The 23,680-nt window shown below is 51.3% G+C and overlaps 1 protein-coding gene and 1 non-coding gene across 4 annotated transcripts in view; one reads left to right on the plus strand and one right to left on the minus strand.

Annotated features, from left to right (window-relative positions):
* Positions 1-20,109, minus strand: part of TRAF5 (TNF receptor associated factor 5) — a 45,972-nt gene extending 25,863 nt beyond the window's left edge. For 2 of the 3 annotated variants that reach the window (XM_070768637.1, XM_019976670.2), the window contains exon 1: positions 19,978-20,109. The gene's annotated coding sequence lies outside the window, so the exon portion shown is untranslated. Of the gene's footprint in view, positions 1-18,518; positions 18,642-19,286; positions 19,648-19,977 lie in introns of those variants that run through there. The other variant, XM_070768636.1, reaches the window with a different exon arrangement.
* On the plus strand, positions 5,457-5,529 carry TRNAG-CCC (transfer RNA glycine (anticodon CCC)). The gene has a single exon. It is a non-coding gene; the product is annotated as a tRNA-Gly (tRNA).
* Positions 20,110-23,680: the final 3,571 nt, after the last annotated feature.

The raw sequence follows: 23,680 nt of genomic DNA on the forward strand, positions 1-23,680 counted from the left end.
CCCCCACCACCCCTCTGTGAGATCCCTAGAACCAATGACTGGATTTGACAACAGTTCCCAGGGGCCAGGGATAGTTGTTAAATGTACCTCGGTGCCTGGGGAAGCAGGGTGGTCTGGGGAAGGTGGGAGAGGCCTGCAGCCCCTCCTGAGGCCTCTTTGTAAGACAGGGTTCTGAGAGTTGAGACACTGCTTCCTGTGGGAGGTGAGACCTGCAGGCCCAGGTGACGAGATGGGGGCACAAAGGCTGGCCAGGTGCCAGGTGGTCCCTGAACCGTGGGCAGCGGATGGGTAGCACCACACTGGCCCATGAAGCTGCCAGTCACAGGATGGGCTGCTGGACGGCAAACTGCCCGTTTCTCAGCTCTGCTCAGGCCTCCCCGTGACCATGAGAAGCCAACCCCCTGAGGGGCACATTTGGCAACAGGGGGCAGGTGCAAATACCTTATTTCCCCAAACCCACCCGAGACCCAGCGACGGGTCCTGGGCTTAAGTTAAGGGAGGGGAGATGGCGGTTAGTGCTGAGGAAAAGTTAAAATGTGGACTCCCAAGATGGGGTGACTCAGGGACATGCCAGAACTTGTGCCCTGGGCAGTGATCTAATAGAATAAAGCCACAGCAGGGACAGCCAGACACCCACCCGTGGGAGGACAGGCGGTCCGCTTTCTCAACGTCACATCTGACCCTTGAATTCTGAGATACTGCTCTTCCAGGAAGAAGGGTGACAAGCAGGAAAATTAAAACAACAACAATAACTAAAAACCAAACAAAAAAGAAGAGGAAGAGGAGGAGGGAGGAGGAGGTGGCAAAAGAGGAAAAAGAAAAGCCCTTATGGAGCATGCTGCCTCCACAGGGAGAGAACCGAGATGGGCCCCAAGCTATCCCCAAAGCCTCTGTCTGCAATGGCCCAGAAATCTGCTCCTCTGAAGGCAAAAGCCCTCAAGACTACCGCCAGGTCTCTGCTCCAGCCCGCCACCTTCTCTGCCTCTCTGCTGTTCCCACAACCTAACACAACTGCACCACCACCACGTGACCTCTGGGACAGACTGGGTTTCTTTGTTTTTAAAGATTTATCTATTCATCTATTTATGGGTGTGCTGCATCTTCAATGTTATGTGCGAGCTTTTCTCTAGTTGCGGTGGGTGGGGGCTACTCTCTAGCCGTGGTGTGTGGGCTTCTCATTGTGGTGGCTTCTCTTGTGGAACTCAGATTCTAGGGCTTGAGGGCTTCAGTAGTTGTAGCTTCTGGGCTCTAGAGCACAGGCTCAATAGTTTTGGCTCACGTACAAGCTTTGTTGCTCCCAGGCATATGGGGATCTTCCTGGACCAGGGATTGAAGCCATGTCCCCTGCATTGGCAGGAAGACTCTTAACCACTGGACCACCAGGGAAGCCCAGACTGGGTTTATTTTCATTAACCTTGAACCATGAAGGTTAGACCCAGAAGAACGGCCTTGGAGAAACGCAGGCAAAGCGAGGTCTTTTTCCATCAGGTCTAACAGGATGGGAAACCACACAGGAGACCACATAGGAAGCAGGTGACTCCTGCCTGATGACACATGACAACTGGCCCTCAACCCGAGCCGTCCACCCACAGGATGGCCAGCTCTGATGTCACAGAGGCAGAAGGAGAGTGTCTTTTCTTTTCCTTATACTTTTGCAGAAGAGGCTTTTCTTGGATGCAGGATGAAGGATGACGTGGGCATGGTTTTAATTCCTTTGAAGAGAAGTGTGATTTCTCTCCAAGTTGTCAGGAAACCTCTGGTTCCTTATTTTCCTGGCAGAGCAGCAGAGCACCGTTGGTGGAGAGAAGCCAGTGGTCAGGGGCTGAAGGGCACTCCCACCCGGCTCCTGGTTCTAAGGCAGCTGCTGCTTTCATATCAAGTCTCTCTCAGGGAAGCCTTGAAGGGAATTCTCTCTCCTGCTCAGAACCATCCAGAGTCTACCTGCTCCACGTGATGCTGCAGGAGACCTTTGGGATGTGCTTGCTCAGAAGTTAGAACAAGAGGAGAAAGGACCGCTGATCTTCCCACAAGAGCTTCCTTTAGAAGAAACTTTGACTCAGGGATCCTCAGCTTCAGCTCCATGTCCATTGCTGTCCCCACTTCTAGGTCTGGGGTTCGCTTGATGAGCTGCTGGGAGAGGGGGCTGTCCTCATTAGTCTCCAGGCCCCAGAGTCAGCCAAGAGAGCGCACAGAGCCCTTCATCAATGGTTCCTTTTCTGAAGGCACTCCTTCCTTCAGGTGAGAAGACAACTACCTCAGCCCATGGAGACTTGCCTAAATATTCCCAAAACCTTCCTATGTTCTTCTCCTCTTCTCACGTTTCCTCACTCACCTGTTTGCTGTGAATGGACTTGGCTTTTTCCCTTGTAGCTCAAGTCGGTAAAGAGTCTGCCTGCAATGCAGGAGACCCGGGTTCGATCCCTGGGTCGAGATGATCTCCTGGAGAAGGAAAGGCAACCCACTCCAGCATTCTTGCCTGGAGAATCCCATGGACAGAGGAGCCTGGCAGGCTACAGTTCATGGGTTTGCAAGAGTCGGACACAATTTAGCAATTCCACCACAAGTACCCACATTACTACCCCCATGCGCTCACCCAGAAGTGAAAGTGATGAGTATAAGTCTGATGACAGAGTCCTGTGAGCCCACCTCTCCTCCCATGTCCTCTACTCTCCCCCCACACCCCGCTTCAGTCAGCCCTCTTACTAAGACCTTGATAATCTTGTGGGTGGGCACAGCTCATTGCTGACTCACCTTCCCATGCATGCACCAAGGTGGGTTTTCCAGAGACCACACCCCCCCTCCCACCCCACAAGGTGCTGCCCCTTCTCCCCTGGGACCCTTGACTAAGCTCACTGCTTCTCCTCTACCCTTTCTGTTGCAATTTTCTCATGTCTCCATTTCATCCTCCAAACACATTTTCCTCCTCGCTTCACCCAATGCACCCTTTTGAATTCCTGGTTACACTGAAAGGTCTCCCACTAAACACGGTCAATCAGTCACTTGTAAATCATGCTTTTGCTGAGAAACCACTACATGCAGACACTGATGGGGAAAAAGAAATGTAGCATGGGGCGGGGAGGAATCCTCACACCAGCACCACCACCTCATGGCAGGGAGCGGTCTCCAGGCTACTCAGCAACCAGCCCAGCAACACCAGCACCAGCCACCTTCTCCCCTCCCTTCCCCTCCCAACTCCAGAGCCGTCCCTTCAGACGCGTGTCCCTCCTCAGACATCCACCCACTGCCCTCCCTCTGCTCTTGAACAAGCTGGGGGCCCAAATCACCCGGGTGTCGGGCCCTACTACGTAAGCGGTTTGGAAAAGCACGTTGTGTTCAGTTGGTGATCTAAACTCTAAACCATAACCACAGAATCAGACCTGCCACCTGGCCTCTCCCAACCTGGAGCCCTCTTGCCCTTTATGTGGCATTTGGCACTTCCTTCTCAGAACTCCCCTGGGGACACTGTATTTTTGCTTCCCCTCCCACCCCAGACCACACCTCCGGGTGGCTCCCTGCAGGGCTCACCCTCTGCCCTTAGTTCCTGCCACAACTCCCACCTCTCCTCATTTGAAAGGCTCCCCCATCCTCAGCCAGACTGTACTTCCGAGTGTGGGTGAGGGTCCCTGCTTCAGCGAGTCACTGGGCTACCATCTCAGACTTAGCTCTCTCTCTCTCCCTTCCTGATGGTCCTTTTTCTCCTAAAGACAGGCAGGCAGAGCACACGCTCTCAGAAAGTGATGGAGACTTCCAGCGGCCCCACAAGTGAAGTGACACGGGAGCTTGGGAACAAAGCCAAAGAATAGCAGTTCAGATTTTAGCGTGGGACTTCAAAGCATGTTGAAGTGAGGACTGTGACAGGTCCTGCCCTCCATGGCCTAAGGGTTCTCTAAGGAAAGAGGAGAGACTGGGACCACGGCTCGTCAGGCTACAGAACAGACATGCCAAGAAGGATCCAGAAACCCTGACCTGACCTTTCAGTGACTTTTAGCTACCAAAAGCCAACCTCATTTGAGCTGGGCCTCAGCTTCCCACAAAGCTCATGCACATCTGCCATTGTATTCAGTTCGTATCTCCAAAGCTGACCACAGACCAGTGACATTCTGTCAGCTGCCAAAAGCGCCCAGAGCTCTGGGAGAGTCTGTGGCTGGGGCATGAGTCAATGGCCTGGGAGAGGCAGACAGGCAATCCCCTGACCAGCGGCCTGGGGAGGAAGCAGATGGGACCAAATGTGGTCCTCTCGGCCCAGCTCCAGGGAGAGAAGCTTCCCGAGGCCCACCACCCCAGGTGCCCAGCCCACACATGAGAGTCCGCTCAGTTCAATGCTTGATGTCAGGCTATTGGGACCTATGGGCTTGATCAGGACGACAGAGAGGGGAAGTGGGTGGGGAGCCCGGAAAGGGGACCCAAGAGAAGAAGAAAGAATCTGAAGAGTGGCTTCCCACAACTGAGCCAGTCAGCTGTGGAGGGTACTTAAGGGTTATCAGATGAACAAAAGTGTCACAGTTTTTCAGAAACAGCGAACCTGTCAAACCAAATGTCAGGAAGAAACATCAATACATAAAGGATGGTATAGAGGAACTGGTCTGGTTAAACAAGGCTTGTTGGGTTTCCTACAGTCTATACCCCTCTGGCAGCTCTTACGGTAATCAGTCGTAGGGGTTCCACAGTTTGATCTTTTTTTCAAGTTAATAATACCTTACCTGCACAAGGACTTTGCAGTTTGTACTTTCACAAACAAGATCACACCCAGTCCTCATACGAACCCCATGGGGGAAATCACAGTCATGTTTCTGATGAAGTACTTGAGGCCCCAAGTTGTGAAGTACCTATGCCCCCAAATTACACAGCCAACATGTGATGCAGTGGGAATCTGAATCTAGGCTTTCTGCCTCCAAATCCAGTGCTGTTTACTTCATGTCATGGCTGGAAGAAAAGGTATCACATCCCAACTGGTACCAAAAAGGAGGTGTGGAATGACAGGCAGTGCAGCCTGATGGTTAGAGACCAGCTCTGGAACCAGACCACTGGGGTCCAACCTCTTCTGCCATTCACTTTCCTGTGTCACCTTTTCTTCATCTAGAAGATAGGACACTAAAGGCACCTGCCTTTAAGGCTAACTCTGATCCTGAGTTAGGATTAGATGTGTTGATCCACATAAATTACCAGCACACAGTGTCTGGCACAAAAATAAACACTTCGTATCCATGTCTGTCCATTCTTCACTCCTGGCCAGCATTTATTCAGTGCCTGCTGCATGCAGAGGTCTGACTCTCATTCTATTGTGGGAAAGGGTGCAGTGGGACAGGACCCCAAGTTCCTATTTCCAAGGGGTTTTCAATTCAGTGGGGAGCATACCTAGGTGCCAAGCACAGCAACAGTTTCCAGAGTGGCTCGGTCCCTGGATGCTCTGCTAAGAATGTGCCCTGGGGCATGATCAAAATGTTGGCTTGGGGAATTCCCTGGTGGTCCAGTGGCTAAGACTCCGTGCTCCCAATGCAGAAGGCCTGGGTTCGATCCCCAGTCAGGGAACTAGATCCCACATGCTACAACTAAGACCCAGCACAACCAAATAAATAAAATATTAAAAAAAAAATACTGGCTTGGACAGAAACAGACCTTTGTTTTGGGGTCCCATTTGTTACAATAATTTGTTCTGTGTTTAATCGCTCAGTCATGTCCAACTCTTTGCAATACCACGGACTGTAGCCCACCAGGCTCCCCTGTCTACGGGGATTCTCCAGGCAAGAATAGGGTTGCCATGCCCTCCTCCAAGGAATCTTCCCAACCCAGGGATCAAGCCCAGGTCTCCCGCATTGCAGGCAGATTCTTTACTGTCTGAGCAGCCAGGGAAGCCCAAGAATACTGAAGTGGGATTCTCCAAGGGGAAATCCAGGGATTGAACCATCATCTCTTATGTCTCCTGCATCGGCAGGCAGGTTCTTTACCACTAGCGCCACCTAAGGAAATCCACAATAGTTTAGAGTGCCCTAATTAACATGTTTTAGAATCAGGATCCCTCCGTAGTACCCAGAAGTCTACCTTTTTGACAAGTTCCCGGGCTCGATTCTAGCCCATTACAGTGTGACATGTGCTGGCTTCCAGATCACCTTCTCCTCGCTGGCCATGCCTCACTGCCCCACCTCTCGGGCACCTGGCCTGGTGCTTCCATCTACACTGGTGCTCTTGTGAGCTCATCGGGGCTCAGATGTCATCTAAGGCCGACAATTTCCTGGTTCCTATCTGCAGGCTGGGTCCCCATCCTGAATATGAGTCATCCCAAATGCCTAGTCCAGAGCTCCACATTTATTCATTAAGCATCTCAAACGTGAGACATCTGGCCTTCCTCCGTCCCCATCCAGCTGGCTCCTCCCACTACCTTCCCCCAGCTCAGTAAACGGGCACCACCAATCCCCCTGAAGCTTGGACCAAGAGCTGTGAAGTCATCCTTGGCTCCTCCCACTCTCCATCCCACAACACCAAATCCTATTGGCTGTTCCTCCAAACATACCTACCCATGTCTCATTACTGTCAGCATAACCATCCCGGTCTAAGTCACCGTCATCCTCACTGGATACAGCCCTTGTCCCCTGGCTGGTCTCTTCCTCTGCCTCTGTCCCTTCACAGTGTGTTCACAACCCAGCAGTCAGAGTCAGATATGTGTCCCTCCTCTGCCCCAAGGACCCCATCTTACTCAGGGTGTGAGCCGGTGTCCTCAGAGTTCTGTGACCTGGTCTCCATTCTCTGTCTCCATTTCCCAGGACACACTCCAGTCGCACGAGCCTGGCTCTCTCTTGAGTGGCAGATGCGCCTCCTGCATGCTATCCCCCTGCTGGAACACTTGCACCCCCGACCCCTGAATAGCGCATTCCTCACTTCCCTGCTCAAACATGAGCTCACAGGAGAGGACTTCGCAACCCACCTGGAATCATAACATCCCAGCAGCCCCCTAGCCTGCTGCATTCCTCCCCAAAGCACTTATTACCACGCAGCATGCCAGGTGCTTGCTCCTTTACTACCTTCCTGCCAGAATATAAGCTCTGTGAGGGCGGGAATGTTTCTTCTGCCTCCGGCAATGTTTCTTCTGCTTCTGAAGGTAAGCAATACTTAGAACAGGGCACATGCTGGGTGATCAGTAAGAACTCACGGGAAGACTGAACAACAGCCTCAAGAGTTTCTGGAGGAGGCAGGACAGGCTCTCTCCCACTGAGCGTGCTTCCCAGGGCCTGACACTCCGTTCTGAGTCCTGGCAGTCTACCGGTCACAGCTGGAGAAGGCAAAGCTGGCCGATGATGGGCACTTGGTGGGCAGTGGGGTAGTGGGCATGAGGAGGTGGGTGGAAGATTAGAGCCTCAACAGTGCTCCTTGGTCCCACCAGCATGAAGCAGCCCCTGGGTGGGCAGGTACGTGGGAAGGAGGGAAAATGCTGAGAAGGACGTTCTTGTTTTTGTTTATTAAAAAAATAGGTATGGGGTCCTCACCGAGGCATCTCACAAGGTTCTAGAGATTCAAAATCACGTTGGCTCGAGTCCTTCACCAGAGACTTCTTTCAGGAGAACAGGTCACAGGGCTCTGGGCCAGCTTGCCTTTCAGCTCACTCTCTTGTTTCCAACATCTGTTGCAAACCTCTCTTCTCTCCACAGACCTTGATCACATCTCCCTCCATCTCACCGGGAAACTTCTCTTCCTACTGCACAGAAAACAGACGTCTTCCGACCAAAGCTACCTCCACTTCCTGCCACTGAGCAGAGCCTGCACACTCTGTCCCCCTGTGTGGGTGGAGGGGGGCTGCTCCACGGCCCACACACCCTCGCAGAGGCGGCGTCTGCACCAGGCTCTCCTCATGCCCGAGACTTCAGCCTCCTCCCTTCAGCCTCTCTTGTTCAGCTGCCTCCTTCCTTGGCACTCACACAAGCACAGGTCTCTTCTCACAGGCAAGCCACCTTCCAAATTCCCACTCTCACATTTGCCTAAGAAGCTCGAGCTTGCCTTCTCCTCCCAGCCAAACCACCTGACACCGCCCCCACCCACCCACCTCATGCAGTGGAGTGACCATCCCCACCGGCCTCTGGTCAAACCGATCCATCCAATCCTCAGCCCACTCGGGCCTGGCTTACACCCCCACCAAGCACCCCATGCTGCTCTCACCCAGGGCCCAGGGACTTCCGGGTCACTTAAGCCAGTAGTCAATTTCCCATCTTTATCTCAGCTGGCTTCCCAGCTACATCAGATATTAGTGACCCCAACCCCCACCCTCACCCCAAATGCACACTTTAAAACACTCTTTCCCTTTAGCGTCCCCGAAACCAGTGTCCTGCCATCAAAGATCACAAACAAACTAACCGCTCCCCAGTGTCCCCACTGCATCTGGACCCACATGGGCTACTGCCCACCTGGCGTCTCCTTTTCAGTGTTTCACAGGCACCCCAGCGCCAACACACCTAAAACGGTACTGATGTCTCCTCTCTGCAGGGCTCCGTCTCCATGAAGGGCCACTTTTTATCCTGCTGTAGTGGCCAGACAACTGGAATCATCCCTGGCAGCGCCTTCTCTCCTCCTCCAACACCCAGTTCACACCACCCTCCCATCTGCACCGGTCTCCTGCTATGGACCTCCCCTCTTAAAGCGGGTCTACCCCACTCATTGCTCCCCGCCCCCCCCCCCCCACCCCAGGCATCCCCCACACAGCAGCCTGACGGGCCTTTGAAAAAGTCAAGGTGTTCTTACTCCCACAGACTTTCCACCGACTCCCATCACTCTCACGGTTCCAAACCCTTCATGGAGCTAACCACGGCCCCGCCCACTTCTCCAGGGCATCTCCCTCCCCACCCCTTATTCTCTAGCCTCTCTGGCTTTTTTTTTTTTGCCATTCCTCACAGGAGTGGAGACCCTTCTTTCCCCCAGCCCTCATCCTAAGACTGGTCTCCCTTCGTTCACGCTCTTGCCTCTGCTCTGGAAACATCCCTTCCCCGACCCCCACCTCTCACTGAACTCAAGTCATCCGAGCCCAGCTTAAGCCTCGCTATGCAGCGAAGCCTCACAGGCCCCTTTAGCCAGCTTGGCCCCCTTCTTCCTCAGCACAAACCCATCATCACACTGTACTTCTCCTTCATCGCACTTCTGAGTACACTCATTTTTAAGGTGATTATCTGTTCAATATCAGTCTGTATCCATACATGGAAAGCAGGGCTGGGACTGTGTCTCGAGCAAGCACTCGAATATCTGAGTAAATGAACAGCTGCCCCTTTGGGTGCCTGCAATGTGCTAGATACTGTGGCTAGCTGCTTCCTAGTTGCACGTACTCTGCACAGCAGCCCGGTGAAGGATAGGCACTACTTTCATGACTCATGCTCACCTTTTACAGATCAGGTCTTGAAGCTCAGGGAGCTCGAAGAGCATGATCAGGTGACACAGCTGCCGACTGCCGGGCCAGGACTCGACCTCAGGCTTGTCTCCTATCAAAGCCATTGCACCACGCTTCCCTCCATGCCCTCCGTGGTCACTCACAGCCCTGGACATAGCAGGCGCTCAACCAAGCAGGGTGGATACCTACTAAGTCATCACACTTGATCCTCACAGTCACCCTGGAAATCTACAAACAAGAACTACGACTCTCCTTTTCCAAATAGGAAAATGAAGTTTGCGGGATCCAAAGGGTCACCTAGCAGTAGGTGGCCATGTTGGGCTCGAACCCAGGTCTTCTGGCCCCTCACGTAGGGGGATTCTCTCTGTAGCATAATTATAGTTAGGCACTGAGGTGGGATTAGTTAGGGACCGATGCTGAAGCTGAAACTCCAGAACTTTGGCCACCTAAAGCAAAGACCTGACTCCTTGGAAGAGACCCTGATGCTGGGAAATACTGAAGGCAGGAGGAGAAGTGGACAACGGAGGATGAGATGGTCAGATGGCATCACCTACTCAATGCACATGAATTTGAGTAAGCTTCGGGAGTTGGTGATGGACAGGGAAGCCTGGCATGCTACAGTCCATGGTATCACAAAGAGATGGACAAAACTGAGCGACTGAACTGACTGAGGTAGGATTATGCAGGGAAGCTGGGCAGGAAAGGGTTAAGATAGTAGGGCTGCAACTGCCACCCCTAGAGAGCCCTTGCATGATGTCTGGGAAGGTGGATTTGGGGTGGGCTGTCCCCATCCTGAGTTGCTCATGGTACCTAAACTGTGCAAACAATATGGTTTGGGTTGAACATCTGCTGTTTTTGTTGCTGTGTTTTTTTTTTTTTGTTTTTTTCCTGGAAGTCTGGGATTTTCAGTGTATGCTATGCAGAAGGTGCCTATATGACCAGTCTCCAGTAAAAACCCTCGATGCTGAGTCTCCAATGAGCTTTCCCAATAGATGACATTTCACAGGTGTTACCACAATTCACAGTCCAGGATGAATCAAGCACGTCCTGTGTGACTTCACCGGGGGAGGACACTTGGAAGCACGCACCTAGTCTCCTCCAGACTTTGTCCCAGGTGCCTTTTCCCTCTGCTGATTTTGTTTTGTATCCTTTCAATGTGAAAAGCCTTAGCTGTATGACTATTCACTGAATCCTGTGAGTCCTCCTATTATATTATTGAACCTGGGCATGGTCTTGGGGCCAGCCTTTCTAATGAGAAACTAATTTTGAGTTTTCTTTGAAAAGAGTGAAAGAGGCATGAAATAGTAGATTAAAACAGGAGGCATTCCAGGCAGGAGAAATGATATGAAGAAAGTTAGGAACAGATAAGTCAAGTATAGAAGGCCATCAACTACAAACAGGTGCTTGCCAAGGGCATTTGCCATCTACTACTGCGGAGTCTGAACCTTGTGCTGCTGCAGCTGTTGACCTTCACCACACCCTGAAGGCAGATCAGGGTGGAGAGTGAAGCGCTCTGTGCTCCAGGGAAACTGGTGGAACAGATCTTTGGTTACTGTTCAGTCTCTAAGTCCCATCTAACTCTTTGTGACCCCGTGGACTGTCGCATGCCAGGGTTCCCTGTCCTTCACTATCTCCCAGAGTTGGCTCAAATTTGTATCTTTTGAGTCGGTGATGCTATCTAACCATCTCATCTTCTGCCACCCCCTCCTCTTGCACTCAATCTTTCCCAGCATCAGGGTCTTTTCCAATGAGTCAGTTCTTCACATCAGGTGGCCACAGTATTGGAGTTTCAGCTTCAATATCAATCCTTCCAATGAATATTCAGGGTTGATTTTCTTTAGGATTGACTGATTTGATCTCTTTGTTGTCCAAGGGACTCTCAAGTGTCTTCACCAGCACCACAATTTGAAAGCATCAATTCTTTGGTGCTCAGCCTTCTTTATGGTCCAACTCTCACATCTGTACATGATAACTGGAAAAACCATACCTTTGACTAGATGGACCTTTGTTGGCAAAGTGATGACTTTGTTTTTTAATACATTATCTACGTTTGTCATAGCTTTCCTTCCAAGGAGCAACTGTCTTTTAATTTTGTGGCTGCAGCCTCTGTCTGCAGTGATTTTGGAGCCCGAAAATAAAGTCTGTCCCTGTTTGCACTGTTTTCCCTTCTATTTGCCATGAAGTGATGGGACCAGATGTCATGATCTTAGTTTTTTTTTAATTGAGTTTTAAGCCAGTTTTTTCACCCTCCTTTCTCACCTTCATCAAGAGGAACTAAAGTTCCTCTTCTCTTTCTACCATTAGAGTGGTATCATCTGCATATCTGAGGTTATTGATATCTCTCCTGGCAATCTTCAGCTTGCCAGCTTGTGATTCATCCAGCCCGGCATTTCGCATGATGTACTCTGCATATAAATTAAATAAACAGGGTGACAATATACAGCCTTGACGTACTCCTTTCCCAATTTGGAACCAGTCCGTTTGTCCCATGTCCGGATCTAACTGTTGCTTCTTGACCTACATTCAGGAGGCAAGTAAGGTGGTTTGGTATTCCCATCACTTTAAGAATTTTCCACAGTTTGTTGTGATCCACACAGTCAAAGGCTTTAGTGTAGTCAATGAAGCAGAAGTACATATTTTTCTGGGAATCCCTTGCTATCTACAATTCAACAAATGTTTGCAATTTGATCTCTGGTTCCTCTGCCTTTTCTAAACCCAGCTTGTATATCTAGAAGTTCTCTGTTCACATACTGTTGAAACCTAGCTTGAAGGATTTTGAGCATAACCTTACTAGCATGCAAAATGAGAGCAACTGTATGATACTTTGAACGTTCTTTGGCATTGCCCTTCTTTGGAATTGGGATGAAAACCGACCTTTTCCAGTCTTGTGGCCACTGCTGACTATTCCAAATTTGCTGGCATATTGAGTGCAGTATTTCAACAGACTCATCTTTTAGGAGTTTAAATAGCTCAGCTGGAATTCCATCACCTCCACTAGCTTTGTTTGTAGTAATGCTTCCTAAAGCCCACTTGACTTCACACTCCAGGACATCTGGCTCTAAGTGAGTGATCACACCATTGTGGTTTTTCTGGTCATTAAGACCTTTTTCATATAGTTTTTCTGTGTATTCTTGCCACCTCTTCTTAATCTCTTCTGCTTATGTTAGGTTCTTATCATCTCTGTCCTTTATTGTGCCCATCCTTACATGAAATGTTCCCTTGATATCTCCAATTTTCTTGAAGACATCTCGAGTCTTTCCCATTCTATTGTTTTCCTCTATTTCTTTGTATTGTTCATTTGTGAAGGCTTTCTTATCTCTTCTTCCTATTGTCTGGAACTCTGCATTCAGTTGGGTATATCTTTCCCTTTCTCCCTTGCTTTTTGCTTCTCTTCTTTTCTCAGCTATTTGTAAAGCCTCCTCAGACAACCACTTTGCCTTCTTGCATTTCTTTTTCTTTGGGATGGTTTTGGGAACAGGTCTTTAGATAGTTAGATATTTTCAGGAACTGATTTCATAATCCCAAATCCTTGCCTCTTTTCATATCTAGAAAAGCACTAAATCCCTTCATGATGACAACTCCTTGTGACTAGCAGAAAGCCTCTTGTAAAGCAAACATTTGATTGCATTGAACTTCCCCTTCACCAAAATCTTATATATTGACCTCCCCCACTACCTCTTTGCAGCAGTCTCTCAGAACTATCTGAGGTGCTGTCTCCCAGGCTGCAGTCCTCAATTTGCCCCAAATAAAAGGGAAGTCACAACTCTCAGCTTGTGCATCTTTTTTTTAGTCGACAAGGCCTTGCAGCTGTTCAACCCAGCATAACCAGAGTTGATGTAACCCAGCAATATAGTCACAAGGTGGACGAGATAGGGGCTATAGAAGTCACACTTGTTAGACAGATCCAGTGTCAGTCAGTGAACCACTGAACTCACATATATGGAATTTTTGTCAGCATCGAGGAAAAATTGAAAGAATGTACCATCTGCCCATCCAAAGCAAAGACATGGCACTGGACATTTCAGAGGAGGGTCTGTGGGAATGCTATGGAGAGGTTGAAGCAAAGCCCAAATTATTGGGTGTTTTTCTATAACAACTAGCTCAATATCAATTCATTCTAGAATAATCTACTTTCCATCCATTAAGAACAACTATTCACCTGGCTCCCCAGGTGGCTTGGTGGTAAAGAATCTGCCTGCCAATGCAGCAGATGTAGGAAATGGAGACAAGGGTTTGATCCCTGGGTTGGGAAGATCCTCAGGAGGAGGAAATGGCAACTGACTCGAGTATTCTTGCCTGAGAAATCCCATGGAGAGAGGAGCCTGGAGGGCTACAGTTCATGGGGTCGCAAAGAGTCAGACCCACTGAGCACACACACATTCCTTCCTTCCTATGTCCTGCAGAGACGCCTTTGCCCACAGCCCAGTATTCCCCAGCCTCCTCCCAACTCTCCGTCCTCCCATTCCTCAGGAGGGGCTTCCTGGAATGATCCCACCAGCTTGGTCATTTCTTTTACTCTGCATCTACTTAGCATTCAAGCCTTCACTTTTTTGCCTTTAACCCAGGGAAGCATGGGACGTTATCTTAAGTTGTATCAGGGATACCTGCCCAGTCTCTTCCTCAGAGTCCCCACATCCTGAAGGCAAAAGACAGACTTTCATGACTGGTTCAGCTTAACTCCATGCCCACCCCCACCTCCATCCGCCAGCATCAAGGGCTCCTCTAATGGAGGCTCAGGGCACAGGTGGGGCTGTCCCGAGCCATCCGCTTAGGAAGGGAGCACAGAGAGGGCTCTGGCTGGCAGTTTGGCCCCAAGTCGACTCACTCCTCATTCTGCTGTGACCTCACAGTTGATTCCACTGAAGTGACGGCTCTGTTTCTGGTGACCAAGCCAGTGCCTGTATTTGGCTTCCCAAGTCCATTTTCTCTTCTGCTGGGTCCCCGTGCTGCCTCACTGCCCAGCACCACTATTCCTCCAAGGTTGCACTGCTCTGCCCACGAGTCTTTCTCAAGGACTGGAAATCTCCCTTTGACACCCACCCCTGGAGCTGGGCCTCCTTTTATCTGGGATTGGTAGCCCCCCTCTCTGCCCTCTGCCTGCTGTGGGCTCAGCACAACTTATCCACACCATGCCCTGCACTGTGCCAGTTCACCTACTCTGGCCCTTGAGGTTGGCCTGGTCTAGAGATTGCAGAGTGGAAGCAATAGGCTAGTTTAAATGATGGTCTACCCTGGTATGTGGCAGGTCTTGTGCTTGTCTGTTTTTAATTTAAATTTGAATGCTTTCAGGCTAGACAAACATTTTCCACCTCCCCAGAAACCCCACAAATCCCTATGCTGTCAAAAACATAAAAGAAGAAAGCCAGCTTTGTTGAATACTTGCCAGACACTAGGCTCTGTGTATATAATTGGCTCGTTTAATCCTTCCAGCAACCCCAAGTGGGTGACATTACTATCTCTGTTTACCTGTGGGAATACAGAAACTCATGGAAGTTGGGCAACTTGCCCCAACCATACAACAACAACTGGAAAGTCATAAATAACAGATCTGAAGTCCACACTATTTCTACCACGCCATGAGTGGAAGGAGTAGGTCTTGATTAGACTCTGCAGTAAGGAGGTCCCCCCTGCAGCAGTGTGGAGAGAAGACAGACGAGCAGGGAAGTGAGTGAACAGACAGCTCAGGGAGTACAGGAAGGAGGGGGCTGGACGGGGGAACTCAGGCAGCAGCCCCGGGGAAAGACAGCAGGTCAGGACCAGCTGGAGACAGGGCAGAGAAGATGAGGGCGCAGCAGGGATGTCTGTCAGGCTCAGGGAGAACGCGGGGGAAGGGGGCTTGGGTGAGTGTCTAAGGGGCTCCTATGAAAGTGAAAGTCGCTCAGTCGTGTCCGACTCTTTGTGACCCCATGGACTACACGGTCCGTGGAATTCTCCAGGCCAGAATACTGGAGTGGGGAGCCTTTCCCTTCTCCAGGGGATCTTCCCAACCCAGGGATCGAACCCAGATCTCCCACATTGCGGGCAGATTCTTTACCAGCTGAGCCACAAGGGAAGCCCAAGGGGCTCCTGAAACATCACAAATCGAACTGGCCAAGAAGAGAGCTGGTTGAGAGGCAGAGACTTGATCAGCCTTTGCCTAGGAGTGCTGGTTAACCTTGGCTGCACCGCAGGGCTCCAGGGGAGCCTGAAGACACAGCCCTAGCCCCGCTCAGGGCGGGAAGAGGACGAGGAGCTCCAGGTCAAGGAAGGAAACATCAGTGGGGACGGTGTGGCCCCCTTCCAGGAGCCGAGCAGCAGCTGCAGAGCAGGCTGGCGACTGAGGATTAGCAGCCCTGGAAGCCTGCAAAGGGCAACACGGGCAGAGGGGCAGGTGCATGGAGCCGACGAGGAAGAGAACGCCAAGGGCAAGGGCGAGTGCCAGCTGCTCTTTCCAGAATCTGGTCGGTGAAAGGGCGAGGAAGCTGGGGTCTTGTTTAACAGAGACGGAGCATGTGGTGGAGGGGAAGGAGTCAGTGGCCAGGGAATTATGAAGGGAATGGGTCTGTCTCCAAGAGAGGAGAGGGCGGGATCGGGGGTGTAGATGGAGAAGGTGCTCTCCCACTGGTCAAGAGAGCTCCTTTTCCTTGAGAGAGAGAAAAGCTGCAGAGGAAACCTCGGGGATGCTCTGGCTTGGAGAGGAGAGGTGATGATGGAGCGCGGGTCAAGGAAAAAGGTGTGAGGCTCTCCTGGAAGGAAGTGAGCTGGGTACTCCTTCCTGCAAACACGAACCCTGGGGCGGGGCGCTCCTCGGGCTCCCTCAGTCACCCCGGGGCCACAGGACTTGCACCAACACTTGGCTGCATCTGCTCTCTCTACAGCCCCGTCCCCGCCTGTAGGTACCACTGCCTGCCTCCAGGTGCCAATGGGCAGAAAGGACTTATCACTGCCACCGCAAAGGGACTTTGAATTTTTCTATGAGGACCGCTGAGTGTTTTCACTTTTATTTTCCCCCTGCCCCTCCAGCCCACTTCCTCACAAGACAGGGCCTGCTGGGGACCCAAGGGGAACGGCTGCTGTCTGGCCCTCCAAATGCAGTTTCGCTCTGAGCAAAGCAGCAAACTCTGTAGCCTGGCTCTATCCTCAGCAGCCCTGGGGGTGACTTCTGCCCTGCAGCTTGTTCCCTGACACACACACACACACACACACATGCACACACACACCCTACCTACAACACTACTGGGGTGACAGCTCCTGCCCCAGAGGAACGTCAGGAAAAGTCACCATCTGAACAGGCATCGCTATTCAGAGGAGGCCTCAGCTGCTGCCCTCCTCTCCCTGGTCTCCTGACTCTCATTAAAGAACCCGGATGGGTGACAGAGGTGTCAGGCAACCTTTGATGAACGCCCTTCGGGTCCCCCCACCCTCCTGCCCAGAATCCTGGTTTCCTCTAGCCACAAAACTATCAGAGCTCATGAACTCGAGTCAGAAGACATGCGCTGAGGTCCTGGCCACTCCCCACGCGCTGTGAGATATTTGAAGTCATGTCTGAGCCCAGCTTGCAGCCCACTAACATGCAAGAACAGCAGCTGCCTCTCCCTGCTCTCAGGGAGGCAGTGAGACGTTCAGCAGATGAGACAGCTGTTTGTCAACTGAACGGTGCTATGCTGACTCTGGGGTGCAGATGAGTCCTGCTGGCAGCACAGTGTCTCCAGAGCCCCACCCAGGATGCGTTTCCCAACCATCGGGCCCCGGCAGCTCGAAGCCCAAGGGAGACACACTTCCAGTGAATTCAACACCAGCATCTGTTTAGTCCTCCTCCGTGCCAGACGCCAGGCTACAAACAAGACCAGATACCCTGATTCTCACCCTGAGTTTGCTAGCGGAGGTGGAACTATCACAGGAGGTGTCTGTCCATGCTGTGGCCAGAGTATCCAGGAGAACCTGCTCTGTGTTACTGGGAACAGATCATCCAGGCATGATCAGAGTCTGAGTCTGCTTGTTAGTTGCTCGGTCATGTCTGACTCCTTGCCTGCCAGGCTCCTCTGTCCCTGGGATTCTCCAGGCAAGAATACTGGAGTGGGTTGCCATTCCCTTCTCCAGAATATCTTCCGAAACCAGAGATTGAACCTGAACCTCCTACACTGCAGGCAGTTTCTTTGCCATCTGAGCCAACAGGGAAGCCCTGGTGGCCCAGCAGTAAAGAATCCACCTACAATGCAGGAGACTTGGGTAGATGTGGGTTTGATCCCTGGGTTGGGAAGATCCTCTGGAGGAGGAAATGGCTACTCACTCCAGTATCTTGCCTGGAGAATCCCATGGACAGAGGAGCCTGGCGGGCTACAGTCCATAGGCTATAATTGCAAAGAGTCGGAGGCAACCAAGCATGGCAGGCATGCAGGCACCTCCCCTCATCACCCCTCGCTGAGCTTGAGGTGGGTGGATGTAGCTCTGAGAAACCAAGGTGAGGGGCCTGGGTCAGAGGAACCACAGTCCTTGGAGACCCAGTCCTGGCCCAGCAGTGGTGTCCAAAGGGTTATTTCACTCTCAGTGCTTCCCCCTCCCCATCTGGGCCATGTGGACAATAATCCTGCTTTGGCCTGACTCTCAAGGGTATCGTGGAGGACAAAATGAGAACAAAATGTCCAGAGTAATGGGAAAAATGCTTTGAAAGGGGAAGGGCTTTATGAACAAGGCTTTAATATTTTCTTCTTCAGGGTCCTCTCCAGTAAAGCTGAGATAATCACAGGCGGTCTGTTTCCCAGGCTAGCCTGATGGGACTGACTCAGAGACATCCAGCCCCCTCTCTCTGCAATTATTCCAGTGGCGACAGCAAGTACTTCCAGTGGATGGGACCCCATCACCTTTCCATAGTTTTTCCACTACTCTGCCACCCAGGGCAGGTGGATGATGCTTGTGGATCAATGGAAACCCTGCTTGTCCTCAGACCTCAGCCCAGAGGACCCGAGAAAGTCTCCCCCTCCACCACCACCCCTCTGGCGGGGCTTCCACAGTTTGGCTCAGACAGAAGGCTTTCTTCTCCCAGTGTCCAGAACCCAGGGAGAGAGAGATTCCAGCATCTGAGAGTCAGCCCATTCCACTGAGTCCAAAACAAGAACCAAAACAGCAACAACAACAACCTTGATAAATAAAGGTTGGACATTTTCTGCCTCCAACGCACCTTCATCTCTTCTGCAGCAACGTCTGTCTCTCTTGTTTAAATTGAAGTTGCAGGTGAGAGTGTTCAGATGATAAGGTTTTCACCCAAACCATCAATCGCGCTAACACCCCTGTCTTCAGCTGTCTGTGGGGAAGGCAAGGCAGGCAGCTGCATGCTCCATTTGAGAGGTTCTAGCCCAGGCTTTCCCTGCCTAAAATTATCTCACCCACCTCCGCCAGAACTGTTCTATACCCAGAAGCACTTAAACCAATTTTCATTTTATGTCTCCTTTTAAAATGCAAGTATCTCTGAAAGAAGGAAAGTATTCCACTGGCCCTTCCCCATTTCTCACCCAGCACTGGTGCCCAATAAATATTTACTGAATTCAGTTGGTTACTAGAGGCCTGTCCGGAAGGGACACGGGTCAGAGCCCGGGGCTGTGGAGGGTGGGGTGCGCAGGGGACAGTCCCCGCCGGGAGCCACGCCTCCTTTCACCAACCCCACCGCGAGCGCATAGCAGCCCTGCCTGTCACTGAGAGGTAACCGACTTCTGATGAAAGTAAATCTGAAATAGCCAAATATGGAAACTCTGCAGGAGGGGGCAGAAACAGCCCAGAAAGTCAGAGGAGACGCCCGGGGGTTAGTAGCAAGAGCAGTGGCCCCAGAATTCACTGAGAATTCTCAGAACTGCCAAAACCCTGCAGAGCAGTAACAAGGGCGAGGCCATCTGCTGTGGAGAACACAGTTTCCACCAATTCTCTGGGTGTTCTCTGGGCAGCTCGTTCCTACCTGAGTCTTGGGTTCCTGCAAGACCCCTTTGAGCTCTCCTTGGCTGGGGGTGAGGGAGGTTCTAAATGAGGACGCCCAATCGAACGGCTTCCCTGAGGTTCCATGCATGCCAGTATTTAAGCTTTATTCTAGAATATTCTGGCTGGAAAGTCCTGCAAAAGTGGAAAGAGGGGATGCCTCACGGCGCGATGGGGGAAGACAGGGGTTTGCAGGCGCGCGTGCCAGACGCGCCTAAAGTCCTTCCCCGGCCCGCACACCCCGACCTGCCTCTGGTCCGCGGAGTGGACACCCTCGCCCTGGAGGCGCTCCCCAGCTCGGGACCCCCAGTCTCCATTCTCGGAGTACCCCTTCTCTGCTCAGAAAACTCGCTCCGGGGCCCGGAACCCAACCGCCCCCCGCCCATACACACCGCACCCACTTGCCCGCATCAGGGGACACCTGCCCCGCCGGCTTCTCCCGACCCGGGGTCCGGGCCCCGGGGCCTCCTCGCGTGCACCCCACCCTCCCACCCCCGGCCGTCGGGGACTCGCCAGCCGCGAGCGGGGGACAGGCGGCCGGGCCGGGCTGCGGGGAGGCAGCTGCGGGGCTCCTGCCGCCGACGTGTTTTCGGTTTCAAAGTCAACGCGACGCGCTGAGAAGCGATGCTCGGTGCGCTCCCTCCGGCCCCACGCGGCGACCCACCCGGACTCACCTGGGCTCGGCGCGCTGGCGCTCGCAGGACGCCTGGCTGCTCCGAGGCAGCGTCTGCGAAGCAGGGGCTCGGCTCTCAGCCGCGGGGCCCCGCCCGCCGAGGGAGGGGGGCGGGCCCGGCCCCGGAGAGGCGGGGCCTGGGGGGCCAGGGAGCGAGCGCGGGGAGGGGCGCCGGGCCCTCAGAGAGGGCGGACGCCCCGGCAGGTGCTGGGCGGGATGCTGAGAGACAGGTAGAAAACCGGGCAGTTGGAGACCTAACCGACCCTCCCTCGAATCTCGAGTATCATCGCTGATTTCCCTGGGTGCATTTGAACTGTACCCTTCTTACCCTTCAATCAGGGACAACTAGGCTCAGCCAGCTCTTTCATATTTTGACGCAATGGCAACCCACTCCAGTACTCTTGCCTGGAAAATTCCATGGAGGGAGGAGCCCTGTAGGCTGTAGCCCATGGGGTCGCAAAGAGTCGGACACGACTGAGTGACTTCTCTTTCCTTTCCTTTCCTGAAAGCGTGTTAGTCGCTCAGTCGTGTCCCACTCTTTGAGACCCCACAAACTTTAGCCTGCCAGGCTCCTCTGTCCGTGGGATTTTCTAGGCAAGAATATTGGTGTGGGTTGCACACCAATGAAGGGAATGGCAACCCCTTCTGCAAGGGAATCTTCCCAGCCTAGGGATCAAACCCGGGTCTCCTGCATTGCAGGCTGATTCTTTAACATCTCAGCCACCAGAAGTCTGGTTCAAATCAAGCCCTCCTGACTTTCCTTTACAGCAGGACCAATTTGCCAGCCCCCTCCTTGCTGGCCTAGCAATCCCTTAGAGTTGTAGGGCTTGCCATTGTACCTAGGACTCTCCAGACATCTCCTGTGATATTAAAAACCTTGGGAAGTAGACCTGGGCATGCTCATTTTACATATGAGCCATCTGATGCCCAGAGAGGTGACATGAAATGATGTGCCCAAGGTGTAACACCCAGCAAGTGCCAGAGCTTCCTCTTGAGTCCAGGTCTCCCTACTCCCAAATATCAGACTCTTTCTTACACCACTTCTGTCCATGAGTATATATTCTAACTGATATTTGTATGCCACATAAATATCCTCTGTGAAGGTTGGTGGAGCATGAAGATCATGGATTTTAGAATATAATGGGCCAAAATTCCAATTCTAGTTCCTTCACTTTCAGTTAGGCAACCTTGGGAAATTTACTCAACTGCCTGGGCTTCAATTACTCATCAAAGAGGGTTAATAATAACGTGCACCATTCAGATATGCACAGGAGCCAGGCAGGAAACACACAGGAGAGGTGAAAGTTGCAGTCACGGGGAAGGGGAGGGACGCCGCTGCACTGAAGACCATGTGTGGAGTCCAGAGGAGCAGCCAGGCTCCCCGCCAGCCTGTCCTTATCTGATTGCTTCTTTTTCAACAAGAGCCAGAAATCCAGATTCAAACCTTTTGGTTGGCAAGTCAGATTAACGATTTCATGGAGAGATAGGGCCTGTGGTCACCTTCACTTATGCTTGCCTACACTCACCTCCTTTCTCATGGTCCACCCTTCACCCCCACACTCCCCAGGATGCTTACAAATCAATATGCTTTTGTAAGCTTATATCTCCTTTCACTGGCTAAAATCACTATGTCTTGAATGCATATATGCAGGTATGCTCAGGGCCCTGGTACTGTTACTAAATATGATTCAATTGTCTCTCTCCATCCCTCTTGCCCATCAATCGAATAAAGCAGCCTATTTGTCTCAAGAATGATATCCAAGCTTTAAATATGATGAGATCAGATTCTGGGATAGAAAGTGAATCTTTTAGTGGTGGGAAGGGGAGGCCACATAACTCCAGGGCTGGGAGTCTCAGTGTGAAGATAGAGGAATTTCACATAGGTAGTAGTCAAAACTCAAGGACATGTTCCCAGTTCCCCTTGTTGATCACATAGCCCTGGGCAAGGTGTCTGGGAGAAGACAGAAAACCAATCCTGGGACATAGCTGATGAAGGAGACATTATCTCTCTCCTCAAGGACCTTGAAGATGGATGGGAAGAAGAGGACATAAATACACATTAAACAGTAGAAACACACATTAAACATTAGAAGATGATAGCTCATATTAAGTTTTATTATACACCAGGTACTGTGCTGAGTATTTTATCTATATTTACCCATTTAATCATCAGCCCTATTTTAGAGTTTGAAAAGCTCATCTCTTGAACACTTTGCCCCAAATTGTAAAATTCTTAGTTTTGGGGGAGGTGGGATTTGAATTTGGGGAGTCTGGTTCTTGTGGGCTTTTGGCACAGATGGTAAAGAATCCGTCTGCAATGCAGGAGACCTGGGTTCAATCCCTGGGTTGGGAAGATCCCCTGGCAAAGAGAACGGCTACCCATTCCAGTATTCTGGCCTGGAGAACTCCATGGACAGAGAAGCCTGGTAGGGTTGCAGTCGGACATGACTGAGTGACTTTCACTTCACTTCAGTCACTACACCACATTGCCCCTCAAAAAAATGGTTGATGTGACATCAGACAAAACAGCTGAGGAGATGAATTTTAGCGGTTTTAGTGTTCTCAAAATATTTGCAGTATTCTAAACACAATCCAGTTTTCAAGCTAAATTCATCTACCAAAATAAGGGCAGGATTGGACTATACACTAAATTTTTGCACAGAAGGGATAAACTTTTAGTCTGGATAGGTTCTAAACACCCTAAGATTACTTCCCGACTTCAGACCAGGCCTTCAGCTGTTTAATTTGCCGGGTAAATTGGTAAGGATATGGGATGGCAGCCTTGGCTGTCAGCGGAATGAGGATGGAGTGGAGAGGGCGCCACCTGCTGGAATGATGGATGGATGCATTATTTTCCTCAGGCTGCCCCTTTCTGCAGAGGGATCAATATTGTGGGTTAGTTCAGTTCAGTTCAGTCGCTCAGTCATGTCCGACTCTTTGCGACCCCATGAATCGCAGCACGCCAGGCCTCCCTGTCCATCACCTACTCCCGGAGTTCACTGAGACCCACGTCCATCGAGTCAGTGATGCCATCCAGCCATCTCATCCTCTGTCGTCCCCTTCTCCTCCTGCCCCCAATCCCTCCCAGCATCAGAGTCTTTTCCAATGAGTCAACTCTTCGCATGAGGTGGCCAAAGTACTGGAGTTTCAACTTTAGCATCATTCCTTCCAAAGAAATCCCAGGGCTGATCTCCTTCAGAATGGACTGGTTGGATCTCCTTGCAGTCCAAGGGACTCTCAGGAGTCTTCTCCAACACCACAGCTCAAAAGCATCAATTCTTCGGCGCTCAGCCTTCTTCACAGTCCAACTCTCACATCCATACATGACCACAGGAAAAACCATAGCCTTGACTAGACGGACCTTTGTTGGCAAAGTAATGTCTCTGCTTCTGAATATGCTATCTAGGTTGGTCATAACTTTCCTTCCAAGGAGTAAGCGTCTTTTAATTTCATGGCTGATCACCATCTGCAGTGATTTTGGAGCCCAAAAAAATAAAGTCGGACAATGTTTCCACTGTTACCCCATTTATTTTCCATGAAGTGATGGGACCAGATGCCATGATCTTTGTTTTCTGAATGTTGAGTTTTAAGCCAACTTTTTCACTCTCCTCTTTCACTTTCATCAAGAGGCTTTTTAGTTCCTCTCCACTTTCTGCCATAAGGGTGGTGTCATCTGCATATCTGAGGTTATTGATATTTCTCCC

This window comes from Bos indicus, chromosome 16, assembly GCF_029378745.1.
Source record: "Bos indicus isolate NIAB-ARS_2022 breed Sahiwal x Tharparkar chromosome 16, NIAB-ARS_B.indTharparkar_mat_pri_1.0, whole genome shotgun sequence".
NCBI lineage: Eukaryota > Metazoa > Chordata > Mammalia > Artiodactyla > Bovidae > Bos > Bos indicus.